This window comes from Macaca mulatta, chromosome 9, assembly GCF_049350105.2.
Source record: "Macaca mulatta isolate MMU2019108-1 chromosome 9, T2T-MMU8v2.0, whole genome shotgun sequence".
Classification (NCBI taxonomy): domain Eukaryota; kingdom Metazoa; phylum Chordata; class Mammalia; order Primates; family Cercopithecidae; genus Macaca; species Macaca mulatta.
This window is the reverse complement of record NC_133414.1, coordinates 58,175,584-58,195,274: the sequence shown is the minus strand read 5'-3', so window position 1 is coordinate 58,195,274 and position 19,691 is coordinate 58,175,584. Positions and strand designations below refer to the sequence as shown.

Below are 19,691 nucleotides of genomic sequence, written 5' to 3'. Positions count from 1 at the left end.
GATCCTCGCACTGCTGGATGCTCTGAGTACAGTGCACAGTCAGAAGATGAAGAAGGCCAAGGAGCAGCAGCACCTGCACAATAAGGAGCACTTCAGAGCCTAGCAGAAGGAGGAGGAGGAGAAGCTGAAGTGGCAGAAGGACCTCAGGAAGAAGCTCTTCCGAATTCAGGGGGAGAAGGAAAGAAGCAACCAGAAGTCCAGTTTGAAGGGGGCTGAGGGCCAGTTGCAGTAAGCCTTTGGACTGGAGGGACTGTCCCTGGATCTGCGGAGGTGGACAGTTTCAAACATCACAGTTTGAATGCCTGTGAATGACAAGTCAGTGGGCAAGAGCTCAAGAGATGTCTCTACCCAAACTGTGCCTGCAAGAGGAGGAATGGAGAAGCCTGGACTGCTGGGACTGGGTTCGTTCTCACCACCTGGGGCTGTCGAGATTTAAAGTGATGTAAGCTGTGGTTATGTGGATTCTCTTACTTTCCTCTGCCTGCCTCAGTTTAATTATTTTGTGCTACAAAACTATCATTACAATTTTTTTTTGTTAGTTTTGGCTTAGTAGTTTTCATTAGGGATGAATGCCTGACAATCCTTTGTGGATAATTATTTATGCTACCACCTTCATGAGGAGTCTTCCAGAAGAGAAAGAAATATTCACTTGAACCCTCAGCTCTCATGGAAAATTTTAGAGAAGGGTGTGTAGTGTTTTTGTTGTCTGTTATTTCCTTTGATCACTGGCCCTTGTGGACATTTTCTATCTTATTTCATATGTTTGCACATTAGTATAGTGACAAGGTAACAGTAAGTACATTTTTAAAGCTTTAGACCAGGAGATTGTCAGGTGCAGAGACCAAGTAAATCGTATATATCAATGACATAGGCTTCCTATATTATGCTCATATGTTATGCCCATATTATGCTCATGCATTATACCTGCCTAACTGCATTGACTTTTTTTTTTTTTTTTTCCAGACAGACTCTCACTCTATCACCAGGCTGGAGTGCAGTGGTGCAATCTGGGCTCAGTGTAATCTCCGCCTCCCAGGTTTAAGCAATTCTCCTGCCTCAGCCTCCCGAACAGCTGAAATTACAAGCACACGCCACCACATCCAGCTAATTTTTGTATTTTTTGTAGAGACGGGGTTTCACCATGTTGGCCAGGATGGTCTCAAACTCCTGACCTTGTGATCCACCCGCCTCAGCCTCCCAAAGTGCTGGGATTACAGGTGTGAGCCATGGCGCCCAGCTCATTGCCTTTTTAAAAAATTAAACATTATATTGATATAATCATACTATTATAAAGGCAATGAATGTATTTTATGATTATATGTTGATATAATTATATGCAATCTAATCCTATACAATGTAATCATAGAGTCACACATAGTTGTATACTTTGCCCAATTTCTTTCAGCGGTAACATTTCACACATATCACAATCAGGATATTGATATCAATACAACCCACTGATTTTATTCACATTTCCCCAGCTTTACTTTCCCCAACGTATACTCCTCCGTGTGTGCATGTGTGTGTAGAAATATGGAATGCAGCTGGGCACAGTGACTCACGCCTGTAATCCCAGCACTTTGGGATGCTAAGGCAGGAGGATCACTTGAGCTCAGGAATTTGAGACCAGCTTGGGCAACATGGTGAAACCTCATCTCTACAAAAAATACAAAAATTTGCCAGATGTGGTGGTGCACACCTGCAGTTCCAGCTGCTTGGGAGGCTGAAGCAGGAGGATCACTTGAGCTCAAGAGGTCGAGGCTGCAGTAAGCCGTGATAGCACCACTGCACTCCAGCCTGGATGACAGAGCAAGACCCAGTTTCAAAAAAAAAATGTATATTTATATATACCTATATAAAAATATATATACACATATATACTTAGAACATATATATACACACATATATATGTAGAACATATATATACACATATATATATGTGTAGAGCACTTCATGAATTTGTATGTCATCTGTGCACGGGGCCCATGCTGACCTCTGTGTTGTGCCAGTTATAGTATGTGTGCTGCTGACATGAGTACCGCATTGCCTTTACAACATCATAGGGGCCAAAGAGGGTCAGCAGGATTGTGAGCAGTTGGCCTAGTCTGAGAGGCTGTCTAAAAGCCGAAAGCTGTCAATAGACAGGTGCTCAGCTTTGTGTCTCCATAAGAAGGGAAGGGGATGTGAGGATCCCATCAGGGCTGGGTCCATCTGGGATGTGATAGTTGGAACATGCCCAGACCTTTCTGAGCAACTCTGGGTGTAAATTTTCCTCTATTTCTCAAGAGCTATTATGAATTTCATCATCCAGCATGCTGACAGATCTGGGGACTGACACATAGTAAGTCCATAACAATTATAAAACAATTTAAAACTAATATGTTATATAGCATAATCTGTACATTTTAAAATGCAAAACTATAATTCAATTAAACTATACAAGACACTCTGTCATACCATGTTTTATAATTAAGTAGCTTATAAAGTGATCAGCAAGTGGCTTATACAACAAGCAAATTTGTTCAAAGAGAAGCCTTGCAAATAAGTATTTATAATTGTATAGTTTTATATTTCAGCCAGAAGAGTGAACTCCTTTAAGCAATGGGAGAAATAAAAGAATGTTTAATTACAGTTGCAGATAATTGTCTTTTCCAAAGGCAATATATGTAGGTAGAAGTCGTACCTGTTAATATGAAAAATCTTGGTTTACCATATTTGGAGAACAAGGGAAATAAAAAGTTTGTATATCAAGATTATTTAAAACTAAAGTTAAGGAATCTCTAATGTCTGAAAGAAATAATAAATAGCATTTTCTATGTAGAATTTTTATTGGTGAAGGTCCCACCTGGCCAGGTTAGTAAAATACAGTCACACATCAATTAAGCATGGGGATACATTCTGAGATATGTATCATTAGGCAATTTTGTCATTGTGCAAACATCATAGAGTGACACGCAAGCCTAGATGGTACAGCCTACTGTGCACCTGGGCTCTATGGTATGGCCTATTGCTTCTAGGCTACAAACCTGGACAGCATGTGACCGTACTGACTACTGTAGCCAGTTGTAACACAGTGGTAAACATTTATGTATCGAAACATAGAAGAGGCGTAGCAAAAATAGGATATGGTGGACCCACCGCCATATATGTGGTCCGTCGACCGAACGTCATGCGGCATGTGGCTGTATGTATACACATAGTTTTTGCTGTGGGTTTGCATCCATCTCATAGGAAGACATGTCACAATGAGGACCACACTGGAGAGTGTGTAAATTACTTTTCAATACTAATAGCTTATTCATTTGATATTGTCAGCAAGTATGTTGCAAAAATAAATTCCACCAGAATGTGAGTTCCCTGAGAGCAGGAACTGGGTTGTTCACCTTGCTGGCACTTGGAGTAAGAGCCACTGAGCTTAGCACTGCATAAAATTGCTTGGAAGAAAGAAGGGAGGGCATTCCAGGTAACTGAAGCATTGCTATGCAAAGTAAGCATTTGCCCTCTAAAATATTTTAACAATTTTTATAGAAACCTTTCTCAATTGCATTGAACTTTATTAATTGTAAAAATTACTCTGTTATACCTTTCTATGCTTTCACTATGCACAGGCAGCCATAGGTGCTGGGTATGTTTTGAAAACATATTGAACCTACAGTGTACATATCATTCCATGCCATTAAATATTCTTATTTAATCATAGATGTGTTCAGGTGTGTTTGGTTTCCTATTTGTGGATGTACTAGATTGTTTCTTTTTTTTAACAAAACCTGTGAACTTGCTTTAAGTATTATCATTTGGTGACATGCTTGCCATTTCACACCTGGCTGACCCCATGTCTATTTAAGAAGATTTAATTAAAAAATTTAAAAAAAAAATTTTAAGGCCGGGTGTGGTGGCTCACGCCTGTAATCCCAGCACTTTGGGAGGCCAAGGCGGGTGGATCACAAGGCCAGGAGATCGAGACCATCCTGGCTAACATGGTGAAACCCCATCTCTACTAAAAAATACAAAAAATTAGCCGGGCGTCGTGGCGGGTGCCTGTAGTCCCAGCTACTCGGGAGGCTGAGGCAGGAGAATGGCGTGAACCGGGGAGGTGGAGCTTGCAGTAATCCGAGATCGCGCCACTGCACTCCAGCCTAGGCGATAGAGAGAGACTCCGTCTCAAAAAAAAAAAAAATTTTTTTTAAGAAAAAAATCTGTATGTAGGTAGACCCATGTAGTTTGGACACTTGTTGTTCAAAGGTCACAACTGTACCTGTGGTGACTGATATGAAACAGATGACCAAAAATGTTAGTTTTATTTCCCCATCTGGTCCCATTTAAAAGAGCTGTTTAGGTCTGAGAATTTTCACATGTACAAAGTTCCACTCAAGGATGCCGAGGAACTGCACCCCTCTTGCTGGAGTCCAGCCCTCCCCACCCAACCCTGCTGAGTGCTGATGCACCTTCCATCCCTGTCACACTGTTGTCTCGGGAAGGTCACGTGAGTGGAGACACGCAGCATGGGATCTCTGTAACTGGCTGCTTTTGCTAAGCATCATGTTTTTGAGATCCACCCCAGTGCTCTGTGTGTCAGTGGCGTGTTCCTTTCTATTGTGGAATGGTGTTTGCCTGCACAGGGAGACACGGGTGGTTACCCCTTCATCCATGGGAGGACATGTGGTTGTGTCCAGATTTGGGCGATTATGGATAGAGTTGCTATAAATATTTGTGCAGAGGTTTTCATGTGAACACAATTTTTCCTTATTGCAGGGAAAATCGTAGTGGGACTGCTGGGCTATGTGGTTTAACAGAACTGTCAAAGTGCTTTCCAGTGTCACCGCACTGTGGTTTTGATTTGCATTTCCCTAATGACTAGTGTTGATGGTCTCTCATAGGCTTGCTGTCTTCCACATAGAGCGTCCTCTTCAGTGAGGATCCAAGTCTTTTACCCACTTTTGTTTGGATGGTTTTCTAACTGTTGATTTTGAGAGTTCTTTATATATGCCAGACTACTTTCTTTGTTGGATATGTGGTTTGCAAATATTCTCTCCCAGCCTTTAGCTGTCTTTTCAGTGTTTTTTAATAGTGTCTTTTTCCAAGCTATGTTTTTTTATTTTGATTACGTCTAATTGATGGATTTTTGCTTTTACATGCATTTGGCGTCATGTCTAAGAACAATTTCCCTAACCTCAAGTGATGAAGATTTCTTCCTATGTTTTCTTCCAAAACTTTAAACACACACTCTCTCCCTCTCTCTCTCTCTGGTACCAAATAAAGAGGAAACACTCATGACAATTGCAGTCCTGGTTTCTGTAGCTGGTCACATGGTCCTATAACTACGTTCTTCCACTCCCCAGTATGTATTCCCTTTGCCTTCAGGAAGACTCTGCTGGTTGTGGTTTTTAACCTGGTGGGGAACCCTCATTCCCAAAGGTTCTGGACCATTATTAATCCTGCCTAGATTGGGTTGTTGTGCTTTTCCATTGATCTTAATCACAGCACATTCCCCAAGAGCCCTCCTATACCCCAGACATGCTCTTCCCCAGTCCGTTGTGAAGCAGCAGGGCAGTTTCTCCTTGGTGGTCTGGACCAGCCACCCCCACCAGCGCAGGAACTCCTTCTTTACCTGTTGATCCAGAGGCATGAGGAGCTTGGCGCTGCCGGGTGGCAGCCTAAACTTCCAGTGCAATGGATCATCGCTGTGTCTCCTGGCGGCAGCGTTCCTCCCTCTGGAACTAAGACCTCTAGGCCAGCAGAGCATAAGGTATTGGGGACGAGGAGCAAAACTTTTGCTAGTAATTTTGTTATTTCACAAATGTTATATACATGGAATCATATAGTATGTACCTTTTAAAGATTGACTTACTTTTTAAAATTGATAATTTATTTGAGTTTCATTCAAGTTGTTTCATGTGTCAGTAGATTGTTCTTTGTAATGCTGGGTAGTATTCTATAATATGGATGTACCGCAATGTATCCAACCATTCACCATTAAAGGACATCTGGGTAGTTTTCTGTTTGGGGTTATTACAAATAAAGCTGCTATGAACATTTGTATATAAAATTCTGTCTAAAAACAAGTTTTTGTTTGTGTCCTGGAAATGCCCATGGTTGCATTTTCTTGGTCCTATGATAAGTACATTTTCAGTTTTATAAGGAACTGCCAAATTTTTTCCAGAGTGGCTGTACCATTTTACATTTTCACCAGCAAGTGTGGGTGCTCTGGTGTCTCTGCATCCTTGCCAGGATTTGCTGTTATTCACTATTTTTTAAAAAAATATTTTTTAAAGTTTTTTAGCTGGAGTCTCCATCTCCCAGGCTGGAGTTCATTGGTGTGATCTCGACTCACTGCAGCCTTCACCTCCTGGGTTCAAGCAATTCTCCTGCCTCAGCCTCCCGAGTAGCTGGTTACAGGCATGTACCACCACGCCTGGCTAATTTGGAATTTTTAGTAGAGATGGTCTACTATTCTTTTTATGCATTGCTAAATTTGATTTGCTAACACTGTCTTGAGGATTTTTCCATCTAGGCTTATGAGCAAAATCAGCCTGCAGTGTTCTTTCTTCTGTACCTTCCTCCTCTCTCCCTCCCTCCCTCCCTTCTTTCCTTTGTGCTGTCTTTGCTTTGTTTTGATATCAGGATAATGATATCATGTTCCTTTCTATTCTATTTGCTGGAAGAGATTGTGTAAAACTCTCGTTGATTCTTCTTTAAATATTTGGTAAATTCTCCAGTGAAACCATTTGGGTCTGGATATGTTGTGTTCAGGAGATTTTTAGTTACAAATCCAATTTATATAACGGTTATAGGACTATTCAGGTTATATATTTCATCTTTTCTGAGTTATGGTAATTTGTGATTTTCACGGCATTGATCCATTTTTTCCTAGGCTGTCAAATTTGTCAGCATATAATTTTTATAGCATTTTTCATGGATGCAGGCTCTTTTGTGATATTTGTTTCATTCCTGATATTGGTGATTTGTGTGTTATCTCCTTTTATCTTTGTTCATCATGCTAGAGGATTATCAGTTTTATTAATTTTTTGAAGAACCTGTGTTTTGCTTCTTTAATGTTCTGCATTGCTTTCCTGTTTTTAATTTCATTAATTTCTGCTCTTAACTTTCCATCCTATTTGCCTTAACTTTATTTTACTATTCTTCTTTTAGTTTCTTTTCTTTGACTATTGGTTTGAGAACTTTCCCTATTATTAATATAAGGATTTAGTGCTATAAATTTCTCTCTCAGGTCTGCTATAGCTGAATCCCACATTTTTTTTTTTTTTTTTAAGACAGGGTCTCATTCTGTCACTGAGGCTGGAGTGCAGTGGCACAATCTCCATTCACTGCATCCTCAACCTCCTGGGCTCAAGCAGTCCTCCCACCACAGCCTCCCAAGTACCTGGGACTACAGGTGCATGCCACCACACCTGGTTAGTTTTTTGTAGAGATAGGGGTTTCACCATGTTGCCTATGCTAGTCTTGAACTCCTGGGCTCAAGCGATCCACCCGCCTCAGCCTCCCAAAGTCCTGGGATGACAGGCGTAAGCCACTGCATGCAGCTGCATCCACAAATTTTGATATGCTGTATTTTCATTTTGCTATTTGCTTTTTAAAAATTCCCTTTAAGACTTCTTCTTGTCCACATTTTATATAAATGTTTACTGCTTCATTTCCAAGTGTTTGCAGATTTTCCTGTTGTCTTTCTGCAATTTATTTCTAGTTTGATTCCACTGTGGTCAGAGGGCATACTTCGTATGATTTCAGTTTCTAAAAATTTGTTAAGGTTTGTTTTAAGATCTAGGAACCTCACCCAAGCTTTGGTGTCCAGAGTGTTTCCTGGAGCTGCACTGTGCAGCCATAATTGACTGATCTGTTGCAGACTGGTTGGAACTCTGTGGTCACCGCTCCCTTTCCCGGAATCTGGGGCTGACAGCACATTCCTGGGAGGGCCCACCATGGGCCAGCTGGTGGCAGAAACTTCAGTATGGTCTGAGGGGCCCACCATGAATAACAGAGACCCTCCTGTCACATGGCTTCAGGACTACTTACCAGGAGCCAGGACAAAGGCTAGACCTCTCTTTGGGCTAGGCCGAATTCTTTACCACACAGAAATTACATTTAGGACTCAAATGTGCCATTTGTATTTGCTTTCTGCGTGTTTCTTATGTTTCCTTTAACCTGTTTCGTTTCACTTGTCATGGATTAGTTGAACCGTTTTTAGCATTTCATTTTGAATTATTTATACTTTTGGGTGCATTGCTTTGTATCGTTTTCTAAGTGGCTGCTCTAGGATTGATTATAATACACACATGTAACTTATCACAGCCTGCTGCCATCAGTGTTTCACCACTTCATGAGAAATATCAAAAAGCTTTCTTTTATTTACCTCCCCTTTGCCTCCCCCACTTAAACATGTAATTATCACAAATATTTCCTCTTCAGATGTAGAGCGCCACAGCAGATGATGTTATTATTTTTTGCTTCAACCATAAAATAAAATTTAAGAAACTCATCGTAGTCAATTATATTTATCATATGATTACCCCTTCTGTTGTTGCTATTTCTGATTTCCTTATTTCCTTTTTGTTAGGAGAGCTTCCTTTAGCCATTTATTAAGGGTAGGTTTTCTGGTAACAAATTATCCTAGTTGTCCTTCCTCTTAGAATATCTTTATTTTCCCCTCATCCCTGAAGGTTATGTTCACTGAATAGGGTTCTGGGCAGACAGTTTTTCTCAGCACGTGGCGATCGTGTGCCGCCCCCTCTGCCTCGTGGTTTTAGAGAAGCCCACCATCCTCAGAACCAGTGTCCCTTAATGCATCGTTTTTCTCTGGTGGTTCAAAAGATTTTTTTCTTTGTTTTTCCTTTCCTGAAGTCCGTTATGATGTGTTAATCCTATTTGGGGTTTGCTCAGATTCTTGAATCTGCAGGTTTATTTCTTTCACCGAATTTGGGAAGTCTTCAACCATTGTGCCTTTGAATACTTTTTCACTACACATTCCTTCCTCTCGTCCTGGGACTCTGGTGACAGGAACGCTGGGCCTTTTGTCACTGCCAGCCCGTCCGCAAGGAGATGTTTATTTCTGAGTCTCCTATCTCTCCATCGTTCCTATGGGTCAGCTCTATTAATCGTCCTTGAATCAACAGACTCTGTTCTCTGTCATCCCCACTCTGCTATTGAACCCAACTGCACATTTTTTTCATTTAGTTATTGCATTTTTCAGTCGTATGATTTTCATTTTGTTCTTGTTTCAAGAAAATTCACCATTGTTTTCTGAAGCATTTTTTTGATGGCTGCTTTAAAGTTCCAACATCTGATTTATCTTGGTTAATCTTATTTTGCTATTTAAGTTGTTTTTTGTTTGTTCTGTTATGTTTTTGAGACAGAGTCTTACTCTGTTGCTCAGACTGGAGTACAGTAGCATGATCTCAGCTCACTGCAGCCTCAAACTGCCGGGCTCAAGCGATCCTCCTGCTTCAGCCTCCTAAGTAGCTGGCACCACAGGTGTGTGCCACCACAGCTGGCTAATTTTTAAATTTTTTGTAGAGACAGGGTCATGCTGTGTTGCCCAGGCTGATCTCAAACTCCTGGGCTCAAGCCATCCTCCTGATTGACCTTCCGAAGTGCTGGGATTACAGGTGTGAGCCCCCTCACCTGGCTTCAAGTTGCTTTTTATGTTTCCTGATATGATAAATAATTTCAAATATATTCTGGAGATTTTGGTTATTATGTAAGGAAACTTTTGATCCTATGTGAACATTCCAGTTCGGTTCATGGTACCCTTAATTTGGTTTACCATATAGGCCCCAGCCTGCTTTGGGGAAATGTAGAGTCAATGACAGTGAGGAGATTCCCACTGATCCATGTCACAGGTGAAACAGAACCTACTGGAATGAAGCTGGCCTTCCGTGGAATGAAGCTGGTCTCCTGTCTCCTTGATTTGAAGCAGCTTCTCCACATCGGTTATTATGCCATTTTTCTACCTCTAATGTTTTAAAATTTGTGCCTTTTCTTTCTCTTTTGCTTGACTTCCCAGAGGTTTTTTTATTTTAACGGTCTTTTCAAAGAAGTAGTTTTGGGTTTTATTTATCAAGCCTACTTTTATTATGGCTGCTTTAAAATTAAATACATTGATTTCTTGTTTCCCTTTAAAAAGCTTCTTGTATGTTTACTTAGTTTATATAATTTTATATATCCTTTGTTCAAGCCTATTAATAAACACTTGCAGCTATAACGTTTCCCCTGGGAACTGCTTTGGACATATCCAAAGATTCTGATAGGTCACACACTTATTGTAGTTTGCTTCTGAAGTTTTTCATTTTAGTTTTTTTTCTCTTTTACTCAAATTATCATCAGCTTTCTCCTTTTATCCTGTTTATCACAAATTAATCTGAGGATATAAATTTCTCCCTAAGTGTCAATTTTGTTGAGTTCATAATTTTAATATGTAATACCCTATTGCTATTGAGTTACAGGCATTTTATAATTTTCATTGTGAAAACTAACTTTGTTTCCAAAACACACATTTTCTTTTTTTCTTTTTTTTTTTTTTGAGACAGAGTCTCATTCTGTCGCTCAGGCTGGAGTGCAGTGGCACAATCTCAGCTCACTGTAACCTCTGCCTCCTAAGTTTAGGTGATTTTGTTGCTTCAGCCTCCCCAGTAGCTGGATTTACAGGTACGTGCCACTATGCCTGGCTAATTTTTTGTATTTTTAGTAGAGACAGGTTTCATTATGTTGCCCAGGCTGGCCTTGATCTCCTGACCTTGGGTCATCCACCCGCTTCAGCCTCTCAAAGTGCTGGGATTACAGGCATAAGCCACCACGCCCGGCCCCAAAATGCACTTTTCACATGGTCTTTGTTATTGCAGGTTTCTAATTTTGTTGCTCCCTGGTGAGAGAATGTGATTTGTGTAACAGCAGTTCCGGGAAAGGGACTGAGGCTTCCTGCTCCTTTAGCACAGCTAATTTTTCCAAATGCTGTCCATGAGCTTGGAAACAGCATTGTACTCTGTTGGGATGGGCTCAAATCTCTCTGTAAAAATGAGTGTTCTTCTGTTGGTGGTTTTTTTGTTTGTTTGTTTTTTGTCTTACTTGTTTTGTTTGCTCAGATCTTTCGATGATCCGGTTAATCTTTTAATTTATGCAGGATGTTTCTCTGCTTGCGCAGGCTGGTGGATGGGGGACTGGAGAGAGGACAGGTGTCTGCTTGCCCAGGACTGGCAAACTGTCACTTGCCCTGGTTGCGCCTTGCCGGGAGCTCCCATGCCTGTCTCTGAGAGTGTCATGAGCGCAGTGGTGGTAGTTGTGTGGTGGATGCATTTCCTCTGGGTTGGAGGGTGGGTGGCAGGTCCTACCTCTGTTTGTTGTTGCAGCTGAGACACCGCCCACTTCTGTTTCCTGATGGACCTTGTGGGTCATTTGGCTTATTCGTGGCCTGGGCTCCTGAGCTGGCCCTCCACAGTTCAAACAGGAATGGAGCTGGCTGCTGCAAGAGTTCCTTCACTGGAGGGTATTTCTCCTCTCTCCTCCCACACATAGGAACACGCGGGTGAGTTTTGGAACACGCGGGTGAGTTTTCCTCTGCCCACTGTGGTCCGCAGCCCGGTTTTCCCCTCCTCACCCTCTGCTTTCAGACAGACCTGCTTTTCCCTGGTGTCTGTGAGAGGTGATTCTTCGTGGTGCCAAGAATGTGGATTTTTTTTAGAGCAGGGACTCTCACAGATATTTGCACACCCATGTTCAAAGCAGCATGATTCACAAGAGTCAAAAGGTAGAAGCATTCTGGGGGTCTATGGGTGAGTGGATGGGCAAGCAAAATGTGGTTATGCATACAGTAGACTGTTACTGAACCTTTACCAGGAAGGAAATTCTTTTTCTCTTTTTTTTTTCTTACTTTTTGTGGCGAATGGGGTCTCACTATATTGCCCAGGCAGGTCTCGAACTCCTGGGTTCAAGCTATCCTCCCGCCTCTGCCTCCCTAAGAGCTGGGATTATAGGCGTGAGCCACAGTGCCCCGCCAGAAAGGAAATTCTGAGAGGCCCACCAACATGCATGAGCCTTGAGGACATTGTGCTAGGTGGAATAAGCCAGCCACAAAAGGGCAAATACGTTGTGATTCCACTTACATGAGGGGCCCAGAATGGACAAATTCACAGAGACAGAAAGTGCAATGGTTACCAAAAGGAGGGAGTTGGTGTTCAACGGGTTCAGTGTACAATAGGTATGGTTTCCTATCGGGAAGATGAAAAAGTTCTTGAGATGGACAGTGATAGGGGATATGCGACAATGTGAGTACACTTAAATGTCAGTTAACCTTACACTAAAAGATGGTACAACTGTGCATTTTATGTTAAGTATATTTTCACCAAAATCAAAAAATTTGAAAAGAGCATGGATTTTGGAACTGGTCTGCCTGTTTCAGATCCTGCCACGAAGTCCTGCGAGCTTGAGCCGGTTCCTGGGCCTCCTGGTGCCTCAGCCCTGCGTATAACACGGGGAGCGCCTGTGCCTTGGCACACGGCCCTTTGAGTTCTCGTGTAGCACTCAGAGCTCAGCGTGGGCGAGGGCGTCACCTTTCTAGGGGCATCCATGGGGCTTGGAGAACGGAGGCTCTGGGGCGCCAGAGCAGTCCACAGGGAGAGGCCAGGCGGAGCGCTTGATCACCCCCAGCCCTCTTGGGGGGTTTCACATGCTTCTCCCACTAGGCAGGGGCAACCCTCCCCACCCTCCCTTCCCTCCTGGTTCCCTGATCCTCAGTGACCTCGTCCTTAAAGACTCAACTGCAGAGTCCCCACCCGAGGACCCGCAGTGCCCTGCCCCGCGCCCCGAAGCTTCACCGCTCCTGTGTGCCGGGAAGCCTGCCTCCAAGGGAACCTCAAGTGCTGGGTGCGGCTACCGGGGACTCCTGAGGCAGCGGTTCCAGGCTCCGGGGCCGGCCAGGCGTGCGGTGGGCCCGCTGCCCTCACCCCCGCCCAGGTCGCACACAGGAGGCGCGGTCAGCAGACACGCTGGACAGGGTTGGAAACCGGCTGTCTCTTTCCGGCCTCGGTTTTCGCGTCTGAAATAAACGCGCGCATCCTGGTCCTGGCGCCGCCTCTCTGCCGCGGTAATGGTTTCCACCTCTCATGAGCCCAGAGCTCCTTCCAGGCTCGAGGCAGAGGGAGTGTGCGTGCGTGTGAACGGGTCACACTCTTGTGTGAACGCGTCATACGCTTGTGAAAGACGGTGCGTGTGCACACGTGTGTGCGTGCGTGTGAACGCGTCTGGTTGCCCGAGGATGCACACATGCACGTGTGAGTGTGCGCATGTGTGTGCTCAGTGGACAGCTCTCAGCAGGCTGGGGACCTCCTTCCGTTCACCCCTGGGGGTTTCGGGGACCAGCCCCCAGTCTCCGGGTGCTGTGGGATGCCCTGGGCCGAGTGCGCACCGCTGTGCTCCAGCTCCGGCTCTGGGGGGACCCGGCCTTCCCGGCCCGCACCACGGGGAGTTCCACGCAGTGGCCACGGGGTGGCGCCGCAGACACGCGACTGAGAGGCGTGGCGGCTCCTGGCTCCCCGCAGCCTCGCCTCGGGCTGTGGCCAGGGCGGTCAGTCTCAGGCCCAGGTCGCTGCTGCCAGGAAGAGCAGGAACAATCGCTAGTCACGCCTGCTGGTGCCCCTGTAATGCTTATGCTCCCAGGCATAAACTGACCCCAACATGCATTATCTCCTTTTATGTCCCTACTATTTGGAACCCTGTATTTTTTTTTTTTTTTCGTAAATCTGTCACTTAAAAATATCCAGGGTGGAGCTAAAAGTACAGACGCTGCTCAACTTACCCCTGGCTGCGGCCCCATGAGGCCACTGCGAGTGGAAAATGACAGTCCACCTGACTACCGAATAGCACAGTGGGGGCCCACGTTGGCCCGCTGGGAACACTGCCCTGAGCCTGCAGTGGGGAGAAGTATCAATACCAAGCCTGTTTTGTAGTCAAGTGTCAGATACCTCATGTAATCATTGACTACTGTACTGAAAGAGAAAAACCGAGTGGCTGTGTGGGACTTAGACGAGGGTTTCTGCTGACTGTGGATGACTTTTGCATCACTGTAAAGTTGAAAACTGTTAAGTGGAACTGTGGTAAGTCAGGGGCTGTGTGCACTAGAGACCTGAGTTCTGCCGCTCTGTAGCTGTGTGACTTTGGACACGTATTTGAGCCTGAGTGTCTTCTACACAAAATAGGTTTCTTAGCATAACATACACATGTGTACGTGCCCGTGAGTGTGCACGTGTGAGTTTGCATGAACACATCTGTGTATGCATATGTGTGCGCATCTGTATGTGTCTGTGTAAGTCTGTATGTGCATTTTTGTGTATGTCTGTGTGTGCATATGTTTGTACGTGTGTGTGCTGTGCATGTGTGTGTTAAGTCCCTGAGGTGGAGCTGAGGAGTTGAGGGGAGATGCTGGGAAGGGAGCCAGCACCATGCCTTTGTTGGCCAGGAGAGAAGCTGCCATCCAGATGCAACCTGGGGCTCCTGCTTCAAGGCCACAAGGCTTTGGGAGTGAGGAAGCTGGGGGCTGGAGCAGGGCAGTCCTCCACCTCAGGGGAGGTGCCCAGCCAGGCCAGGAGGATGGAGAGAGTGCTGGAGAATGGGGGGAATCCGAGGCATCAGGAAAGGAAGGCACAGGCCACGGAGAGGGCAGCTGGGCCCTGGGTGAGGCCAGCCCTCGGGAAGGGGGTGCCACAGGCAGGGGAGTGCCCAGATGGACAGCCCAGGGGTACAGACCCATGGGTGCATGCCAGTGGGGGTGCTCCTGAAACAGAGCAGCGTTATCCAGCAAGCAAGATTGGGACAACTAGTTATTCCATTTAAAAAACAGGTCAATGTCAGTCCTCATACTATGCTTTAAAATAAGCTCCAGATGGACTCATGCTTTAAATGTAAAGAAAAAAAGGCAAAAAGAAAATAAAGAAAAGGCTTGTGAACAGGTGGTTATTTGGGAGCAATCATAGGATGCAGGAGAGAGGGGATGGAGCTGCGGCAGGTCTGGGGAAGGGAGAGAAGCCAGCCTGAGACCAGGGCCCGAGGACCCATTCAGGCCAGCAGTGCCTTCTGTGCACTTCCGCAAGCTCACATGTTCTTCCAAAGTTGCCATCATGGAAGTAGGCTTCCATGTGGTCTTGACTCCATTCGATTTGAATCCTTGGGTCGCTTTTCCTGTGATCATACTCAGCCCTGATACAGCCATTGCTGGGGCCTCCCCTGGCTGGATGTTCTGCTTTTGGTCCACATTCTTTCCTCCTACCCCGAGGCCGGCCATGGGCCTCCTGAAGGCTGACTGGGAGGACCTCCCTGCCACAGCCGTGCTCTTGATCTGCCCACGCTGTCACCTCCATCTCCACCTCCCTCTCCATCCTTACCACCAGTGCTCGCATCAATGGGAGCTTTCCACTCACCAAGCCCAGGCAGGTGTGTCACGTGAATTTCTCTTGGGCCTCACACTAGAGGTAGTGGTGCTGTTGTCACCCCACCTGCTGAGGATATGCTGGGGCTGGCAGCAGCTACTCAAGAGCAAGGGTGTCGCCATCTCCATCCTGTGCCCACCCAGCCCTGCCCCCTGGGCTCCCTTCAAATCTTTTTTTTTTTTTTTGAAATGGAGTCTTGCTCTCTCTCCCAGGCTGGAGTGCAGTGGTGCAGTCTCAGCTCACTGCAACTTCCACTTCCCCGGTTCAAGCGATTCTCCTGCCTCAGCCTCCCAAGTAGCTGGGACTACAGGCGCCTGCCATCACGCCCAGCTAATTTATTTTGTATTTTTAGTAGACACGGGGTTTCACTATGTTGGCCAGGCTGGTCTTGAACTCCTGACCTCGTGATCTCCCTACCGCAGCCTCCCAAAATGCTAGGATTACAGGCATGAGCCACGGCACCCCACCCCTTTCAAATCTTAACAGAGAAGTCCCCGAAGTTTCCTTGGGTCCATTGGATGGATGGGCCTCTTGGACCCCTCAGCCTCTGGGCTTCCCTTGAGGTCCTGGAGCTATGTGGGCTCCAGCTCTGGGAAGGTGGACCCCCATGCATGTGTCCTGCCATCACTGTCTCTATGGAGTCTGGCTCACAGTGAGCCATAAGGGCTTGTTCAAGGTCATCTGTCCCACTGATTTCAGACTCAGGGTGGAGTCTGAAATCATCTGTCCCCCACAGTGCACTCAGAGCCCTGTCTGGACTAGGGCACACACACATGCATGCTCATATGAACACACATATGCATATGCACACACACATGCAAGGCTGCAAGGCGCATGCACACACACATGTACATGCACACGCATGCACGTTCACATGCACAGGCACTCATGCACCTAGAGCCTTCTCATCTCTGCACTTTGAGTCCTCCCTCCCCTTGCCCATCCTTGCCCATCCTTCAAGGCCTCAGTCAAAACCATCTTTTACAAATCGTCTCTGGTTGACTTTCCTTTTTGTTTTCCCTCTTAGAAGAAGCGATGCTGTCCTCAGTCATCCAGCATTCACTGGGTGCTTGGTGTGTGCCAGGCCCCAACGTGGGTCTTGGGCATGTTCCAGTCCTCATGTCCTTAGGGCTCCTCGGTGAGTCGAGGGTGAGGAGGACATGGAGGCAGAGGAGGACACCGAGGCACAGGAGGCCATGGGGCAGGTCTGGGTCCACTCAGGCTCCAGAGCTCAGCCCTCCCTGCCGAGTCAGGGTGAGCAGGACAGACGCCTGCTCCTGGAACTCGGAGGGTGAGATGAACACGCAGGCAGGGAGGCTCCAGGCTCAGGGTCTGTGGAGCAGAGAAAGGAAGCTTCCAGGACAGCAAACAATTCCTGTAGTGCCAGGGCAAGAGGGGAACCTGGGTGGAGGAAAGCGTGAACAGGGCAGAGGTTGGAGGTGGATGTGGCCCCCGAGCATGTCGGAGGCGACTGAACTGCTCAGTGACTTTGGGTGTCTTCGTTCATCCCTGCATTTGCACATTTGTTGAATAAACCAACTGAGACACTTGTTTTCTTTCCATGGTCCACGGAACTCTATATTAGGAATATAGAGTTAGCTTCCTGGGGAACTTTTAAAGAAAGTATTCTTAGAGAAGAAACCAGGAGGCATCGTTGTGGGATGTTGGTCCAGGGTCTTGGGTGTGTCCTTTGGTCTTTTGCGGGTCAGGTTAGCAGGAATTGTGCCCTGAGATGTTAGGACTGCAAAGTGCAGGTTCCCTCCTGCCCGCACTGATGCCTTCGGGGGATGGCCTGTCTGCTCTTTTAAGAAGAACACTTAATTCAGCCTCGGTTGACCTCAGCTACCTGTGCTTTCTCCAGCCAGGCTCTGTGTTTTGTGCTTTCACTCTCAAAACAACCCTGTTATTATCCCTGTCCCACAGACGAGGATGCTGAGCCCCTGAGAGGCTCAGTAGGTGCCTGAAGGTCTTCCAGCCAGGAGGTGGCAGAGCCAGGGCCGGCCTGGCCTGAGGACTCCGAAGCTCCCACGGGCACAGCTCCTTCGTGCCAGCTCTGTGTCGGAGTTTTCTGTGGTCCTCACAGCCATCTTCCTGGTCGGCTGAGGTACAGACAGGATGGAACTAGGACCGCCAAGCTGGAACCAGAGCTCGTTCCTAAGTAGGGCACCCGGGCCCTGCCTACGGTGCTGGGCAGGTTCCTGGTGTGGAGGGTGGGCTCAGATCCTGCTGTCCCTGTAGCCATGGGGCTTTTCTAGGCACCCTCCTGACTGCTAACACCAGGAGGGCCTATGATGGGGGACCGCTGCCCGATGACGTGTGCCAGGTTTCTGCACATGACCACTGGGAAAGGCTGGCTCTGGGCTGGGTGGACCCGCACTGCCCGCTGGCCCCTGCACCCAGATGGTACAGCCCACACCCCTCTGATGCCCACCTATGCTCAACCCTGGGACTTCCCTCCTTCTGCCGTGTCTGACCCTGGTTGCCCTGGTTCTGCCACCGGCTCGTAGCAGCCCTTCCGGAAGCCACGTCCTCCAGGGAGATTTGATTATGTCCTGGTGGTGCGACCTCGCTAATGCAATCAGGAAGTTTTCTCAAGACTTCAGCTGCTTTGTTGGTGGCCAGGCCTGGCTCTCAGCAGCTCTGCAGGCTGGAAGGGCCCAAGAGACCCTCCACCCACCGGGGGTCTCCAGCAGTGGGGAAGGCTCCGGAGCGTTGCTCTTTGCTGCTCTGCTCTCCTCCCTTCTTTGGGTAAGCTCCTTGGCTCTGATTTTATTTGGAGTCATCGAGAGCCTGTATTTGTCTAGAAAAAGCACTTAGCAATGAAGAATCAGCACCACGGAGAATACTCCAGAAAGCAGTCATTTTCTATCAAGGTTAGGCTCTTAATTGAAAATTTTAAGAGGAGAGGAAATTAGGGGAGAATCCAGATATTCTCTCCATTATGGTAATCAGCTGTAATCAGAGCCCGAGAGCTGCGCTCACTCCCACGGATTCTTCCAGGATTACCAGAGCTGTCACGGTCACCTTCACCGACCTGCACTGTTGTCAGTGGGAGGGGCTGGTGGGGTCAGGGGATGCTCTGGGAAGTGGATCCAGGAGGGCTGGGCTGGATCCGGGGGTGCTGAGTTCAGAGGGGACTCTGCTTAGCAAGTGTGAAATACCGGACAGGGCCTTCCAGGCAGAGGGAAGATTGAGAACTGCGGCCGAGCAAGTGTGTCTGGGAGGCTTAGTTGAGGGTCTAAGTTTTCCCAGCAGGGCAAGGTTGAGGGTGAGGATGCTGCAGGCCAATTTTCTATGGCCTCAGAGTGAGGACAAGAAGGGGGAGACAGGCCACAGGGATGAGGGTGCCTGCTCCTTGCAGCAGGGTGCACACCACGGCCGTGCAGAGGCACCCGGCGGCAGGTATTGGGAAAATGCCCTTCCTGTGTGTGTCCTAGGGGCTGGGCATGGCCTGATGGGCCCCCTTTGCTCACAGTTGCAGGAGCCCATCCATGTGGGGTCCTGCTGAGCTGACTTCCATAGGGCCAGGAAGGACTGACCCGGCCTCCTTGCTCACTTCGCCTTTTGGACAGTGTCCTGTAGGTTTCTGTGAGCAGAGCACACAGAAAGGAGATGCCCAGTAATTTCACTTAAAAACATTTTTTTAGATAACAGCAAAGGTTCTTCAAAGCTCCTACTGTTAGATATTTCTGAGGCAACAGCAGAAGGAAATTAATAGCTAGAGAAAGGAGGTCCACACTCATTAATTCCAGTCGATAACATAGTGTGATTTTATAAGAAGGACAAAAGAAATTCACACTTTCTCATGAGTTGTAAACATGTTAAAAAATAAACAAATTTCTTTGTTATGTTGAAGAAGATAGTAAGAAAATTTCAGTCCACTATCACATTATCTTTCTCTCATATTGGAAATGGTTAAAAAAATGGCGCTTCATCTATTCATTTATTCATTAAATCAATCAACAAGTGTGTATTGAGAACTGTGGTGGTAGTAAAATATGCCCAAAGATCCTCTGACACTTCCCCCATGAAAGAGGTTAATTCCCCTGCCTTTGGATAGGGACTGGCATATGACATTGTGAATGAACACGACGCAGTGGAGTCGTTGCTGCTTGACTCCCAGATGCGTTAGAAAGGGGGTGCAGTTCTACAGGGCTCTCTGGGGCATGTGTCTTGGGAGTCCTAAGCTGTCATGCAAAAGCCCAGCTACCTTGAAACTGACATGTTAGAGGGACCACATGGAGAGCCCAAATACCGATAGAG

The 19,691-nt window shown here is 46.6% G+C and overlaps 1 pseudogene across 1 annotated transcript in view; it reads left to right on the top strand.

Moving 5' to 3' along the window:
- The window catches only part of LOC144331436 (ribosome biogenesis protein BMS1 homolog), a 55,558-nt pseudogene extending 49,512 nt beyond the window's left edge, over nt 1-6,046 (top strand). Inside the window, exon 24 of the transcript XR_013398513.1 lies at nt 2-6,046. The product of XR_013398513.1 is annotated as a ribosome biogenesis protein BMS1 homolog (transcript). The remainder of the gene's footprint in view (nt 1) is intronic.
- Nucleotides 6,047-19,691: the final 13,645 nt, after the last annotated feature.